This window comes from Canis lupus, chromosome 11 (genome assembly GCF_048164855.1).
Source record: "Canis lupus baileyi chromosome 11, mCanLup2.hap1, whole genome shotgun sequence".
Taxonomy (NCBI): domain Eukaryota; kingdom Metazoa; phylum Chordata; class Mammalia; order Carnivora; family Canidae; genus Canis; species Canis lupus.
Window position 1 is genome coordinate 23361589 of NC_132848.1, and position 5537 is coordinate 23367125.

A 5537-nucleotide genomic window follows, 5' to 3' on the forward strand; every position below is an offset into this window, starting at 1 on the left:
GGCGAGGGCTGCGCGCGCAGCCCGGGGGGCGGGGCGGGGGCGGGGCCCCGGGGCGGGAGCCGCCGCCTCCCGGTGAGGAGCCGCCGCGCCGCCGCCGAGCCGTCCCCGCCCGCCGCCGCCGCCGCGCCGAGGTCCCGCCCGAGCCCAACGGCCCCGCGGACGCACAAGCCCCGCCCCGTGGCCCCGCCCCCGGCTCTCCGGCGCAGACGCGGTGGGGGACGCGCGGAGCGCTCGCGCCTTCGAACCCGCGGGTCTGCGCGTCCTCGCTGCTCGCGTCGGGAAAATGGGCGCAGGCGCACTCTGCGGGGACCCGGGGAGCGACTCCGTGCGCCCGGAAGCGCCCGACGCTGGGGGGCCTGTGCGTGTGCGCGCGCCCCCCGCGGTCCCGCCTCCCCGCCGCGCCCGGACCCCGGGGCCCCCCTCCGCGCCCGGACCCCGGGGCCCCACCTCCGCGCCAGGACCCCGAAACCCCCCTCCACACCCGGACCCCGGAACCCCTCTCCGCGCCCTGACCCGGGGCCCCACCTCCGCGCCAGGACCCGGGGGCCCCCCTCCACACCCGGACCCTGAAACCCCCCTCTGCACCCTAACCCCCGGGGCCCCCCTCCGCGCCCTGACCTCTGGGGCCCCCCTCCGCGTCCTGACCCCTGGGCCCCGCTCCACACCCGGACCCCGGAACCCCTCTCCGCGCCCTGACCCCGGGGCCCCCCTCCACACCCGGACCCCGAAACCCCCCTCCGCGCCCGGACCCCGGGACCCACCTCCGCGCCATTACCCCGGGGCCCCCCTCCGCACCCTGACCCCCGGGGCCCCCCTCCGCTCCCTGACCCGGGGCCCCACCTACGCGCCAGTACCCCGGGGCCCCCCTCCACACCCGGACCCCGGAACCCACCTCCGCGCCCTGACCCGGGGCCCCACCTCCGCGCCAGGACCCCGAAACCCCCCTCCACACCCGGACCCCGAAACCCCCCTCCGCGCCCTGACCCCCGGGGCCCCACCTCCGCGCCAGGACCCCGAAACCCCCCTCCACACCCGGACCCCGGAACCCCTCTCCGCGCCCTGACCCGGGGCCCCACCTCCGCGCCAGGACCCCGGGGCCCCCCTCCACACCCGGACCCCGAAACCCCCCTCCGCACCCTAACCCCCGGGGCCCCCCTCCGCGCCCTGACCCCGGGGCCCCCCTCCGCGCCCTGACCTCCGGAACCCCGCTCCGCGCCCGGGCCCCACCTCCGCGCCCAGACCCCCCTCCGCGCCAGGACCCCGGAACCCCCCTCCGCACCCTGACCCCCGGAACACCCTCCGCACCCTGACCCCAGGAACGCCCCCTCCGCGCCCGGACCCGGGGACCCCCCTCCGCACCCTGGCCCCCGGGGAATCCCTCCGCCGGTCCCCGGGACGACACCCCCGCCCCCGGTCCGCGCCCCAGATTCGCGCTGCGGCCCAGGGAGTCCTGCCCAGCGCTGTGCTGCCTGAGAGCCCTTCGCACCCCCTGGAGCAGCGCGCCTGCTGTCCTCTCCCTCTCTCCCTCCCGTACCTCCATGGGGTCCCCGGGTCCCCGAAGCTCCGCGGAGCCCGGCGGCCGTTGCCCAGGTGCCCGTGAACGTGCCAGTGCCCTCCCCAGGCGCCCTGCCATCCGGAAAGGCTCTTCCCAGAGGCTGAGAGTGGCCGCGGCTGGGTTCGCTCCGAGGCCCTGTGACCGGTCCTCTCTGTCCCCGTGAGCCGGGGGTGCTGGAGGGAGCTCAGAGTCGTGCGCGCGTGGACTGCCCCCCGGAGCGTGCAGCTGGGTTCCCCCGCCTGGCGATCCTATTTCTCAGGGGCCCCCTCCTCCCCTCGTCTGCCCCTGGACCGGTCAGGCCGAAGAAGCCCCGATTCGGTCAAAACCCGCCTTGGCTGCCCTGCCTGGCCTGCCCTGTCCTGCGGAGCCAGTCACAGTTAACAATTCTTCCCCCCTCACCGTATCCCACCCCCGCCCCCACCCCCAGCCCGGGCCGGGGAAGCTGGTGGGGTGCAGCAGCCTGTGCACCGGCCCGCTTGGTGGGGAGGGGGGGTCAGTGGCTTGGGAGAGAACCAGGCAGAGGTGGGCCCCCTGCGCTGGCAGGGCACTCACCCGAGCCCTCGGTCTGTGGGTCCATGCCTCGGATCAGCCCTCCCGGCAGCGGGGTGAGGGTCGCACCGTGGCCATCAGTGCCAGGGGGACCCAGAGGGGCGCAGCTTGTCTCTACTGGTGGAGAATCACTGGGAGCTGGTGCCACCTGCTGCCCTGAGCATTGCCAGGGTAGATAGGGGGCTGGCTTGCTGGCGTATGGGTCCCATGGTGCCCAGTGCGGCACCAGCTAGTCGCCTGTCCCAGCGGCCACTCGGCTGTCACAACCGTCCCTTAGTGTGTGTTCAACAAAGAATAAATACGTGTGTACGTGACGAGGCTCAGCAGCCCAAGCCCAGGGACCGACCCCATTTATTTCTGCACGGATGCTGCCCTGGTGGGCGCACGACAGGGGCTGCCGGGTGGGACGTGAGAGCACTCGGAAGGGACCTGCTGGTGAGTGCGTGTATTCACTACGGTTTACTGAGCACCATAAGGTGCCACGTTCTAAACTGTTCATACGGTCCTCATCCTCACCGTCACCATGTGCAGTAGCCGTTATTCCCCTTTAACAGACTGAAAGACTCAGGGTAGCCAGGCCAAGCTGGAAAGGGGGTGTCTGGCTACAGAAGGAGCTTTGCGCCGTCAGGAGAGAAGGCACCGAGCCACAGATGGGCCCCCGGGAGGGGTGAGCAGGAAACGGAGACCAGCCACGATCCTTGCATCCCGGAGAAGAAGTTGCTTTCTCACCTGGGAAGATGTGCATCGTAACAGAGGTGCACTCAGACACCCGAACGTCATATACCCTGGACCACACCCTCCATAGACGACATCCGCCACACACACACACACACACACACACACACACACACCCTGTGCACATAACGCCCCTGTGACACGTGCACACTCTGATGGAAAAGGAGCTGATTATGCCTTTGGGACGCCACCCCCGCCCCCCACCAGTTTCCTGTAGAAACTCATGCTGCTCCCACCTGTCTGCAGGCTGCGAGGTCTGAGGAGGCTGAGCCTGTTTGCAACAGGCTGCCCTCGGTCTCCACTCCCAGTCCGTGCCCCCCCTCTACCCCCAGCAGCTCTGACGGGGCTGGGGGACCGGCAGGGCCACTGAACAAATACTGAGTTCCCACTGTGCTGGGAGCTGAGGACACAGCAGGAGAGCCCCCCTGAGCCCATGGAGCTGACAGTGGCGGTGGGGGGGGGGGGGGGAGCAGGCAATAATCACACCTGTCAGGTGGGACGAGGTTTTAAAGAAAAAGGAAGTGGGGTGAGGGACAGACCACACAATGAGAAAATGAAAGGGCGATACACAGACTGGGGAGAAACGTGCACGATGTGTGTCTGACCAAGGACCTCGTGTAGCATATAGAAGGAACTCTTGTAACTCATAGAAGACAGACAGCCCAGTTTTTTGGAAACCCAAACACATGCTTCATCAGGGTGGGTCTGTGGATGGCAAATAAGAACCTAAGAGGACACTCAACCTTTGCAGAAACGCAAATGAAAACCACGAAGAGACGGCACCGCACACCACTCCAGCGGCCAAAACCAAAAGGCAACCACACCAAGAGTAGCTGAGGGGCAGGGAGATCCCGAGCCCTCCCATGCTGCCCTGGTGGTGGCGGTGGGGGGGGGCGGGGGGCACAAGTTCCAGGCAGCGCACACCTATCCAAAAGGCTAAAATAAAGAATAGCGGTAACACCAAGTGCTGGGAAGGATGCAGAGAAACTGGATCATCCACCCACTGCTGGGGAATCGTAAATGGTTCCCAGCCGCCCCCGTCCCCGGAAAGTAGTGACCATGCCCCTCCACGCTGCCCAACAACTGCATCCTCGGGGATTCATCCCAGAAAAAACTAGAAAACCATTGTAGAAGCTCACACACACGTTCACGGCAGCCGCACCCATGAGACACCCCGAGCTGGCAACACCCAAGTGTCCCCGGAAACACCCATTCACCCAAGGATGAATGCCATGGCCAGGGGACAAAATTCCTTCTGTGTTCCAGAAGAAAGCACAGGGCAGGGGACCGAGGCCTGGCTCAGGAGCAACCTGGGTTCCTCTTCTCTTTTCTCAAGCAGCCTGTCTGTATGCTGCACAGCTGGTAAAATGTAGAATTGTTGATTAAAACTGGAGGAAACGAGAACTACAACATCCCAGGAACTTATCACTGTTTACTCAGCCTCTATCTACAGTGACAGGGCCTCAGGAGCTCTGGGTAGAGACGCGGTAGGGATCTGGGAAGAGTACCATCTCCTCCAGGAAGCCCTCCTGACTATTCAAGCCCTGATTTCTACAGTACTTCTAGCCCGGCGTGTGTGTTGAAGGCCTGCCCGTGCTCTGCCCAAGGCTCTGCCCCCAATAAATCCTCCGTGCAGTTCTGTTCCCCTGCCCAGATGGGTGGCTCCAAGTTCTCCTAAGCCTGGGGTTCAGGGTTCTGTTGGCATCACTTTGTGATTGATCGGATCACAGCAAAAAACAAATCGCCCATTTTAGAGCAGGCTTCCCCAGCATTCTGACCCTGTCTGCACAGAGGAGGTCAAGGGTGCACAGAGAGGTTACATCCTTGCCCCCCGCCACACAGCACCGTCTGTGTGATCAGCTAATGCATGAGCCGTGCCTGGGGTCTCCGTGTAGAGGCGGAAAGTTCGGCTCCGAAGGCTCTGCCATCTCAGTCAGGCGGGAGAGGGGCAGCCTCAGAATCTGGGACGGGAGCTAGGAAACCCGCTCCCGCGGATATTTATAATTAGCAGTTTCTGTGAGGGCTTCGTCCCCCGCCAGGGCTCATGAGCCACGCTCGGCTGTTGCACGCACCGCCTGGGTCACTGTGCTCACACCGGGTCGAGCTGGCTGGAAGTTAGTGAAGGCTTGGCCTTGCCTTAAACTCACCCTCTGAAAAATGCTGGGTCACCGGCCTGGGGAGGGGCTGGGAGAGCCTGGAGCCACATTCCACAGGGACCAACCCAAGGCCTCCAGGCAGGCTGTTCTGAGCACAGAGGGGGACACGGTGAGCGACACCGCCTCTGTCTCGGTGACAAGGAGGTTCTGGGGCTGAGCAGGAAAATGGAGGCCGGAGAGGGAGTGGGGTCACGGAGGGTAGGCAGGGATCCCTTTCCAGTGAGTTCTCTTCCCTCCTTACCGGTCGGTCCCAGTGCTGAGCGGGCTCTGTCCTTTGCCTTCCCTGTAGCCACCCTCCTAAGTGATCCCAGCCAGTCCCAGGGCTTCACACCGTGTTTGCAGAGCCCGTGGTGACCGATGCACGACTTTCAAGGCCCAGGGCCCGGTTTGGCTGCTGACACACAGCATTCCTCATCAGACGCAGGCCGGAGGGAGACCAAGCAAGACCCCTGCTCCCCACCTTCCACCCCCCGCAGGCCGACCCCGGAAAGAAGGGGCTAGACGACTGCCGCAGGGCCAGGGGAACCCCGTGCCCAGCTCCC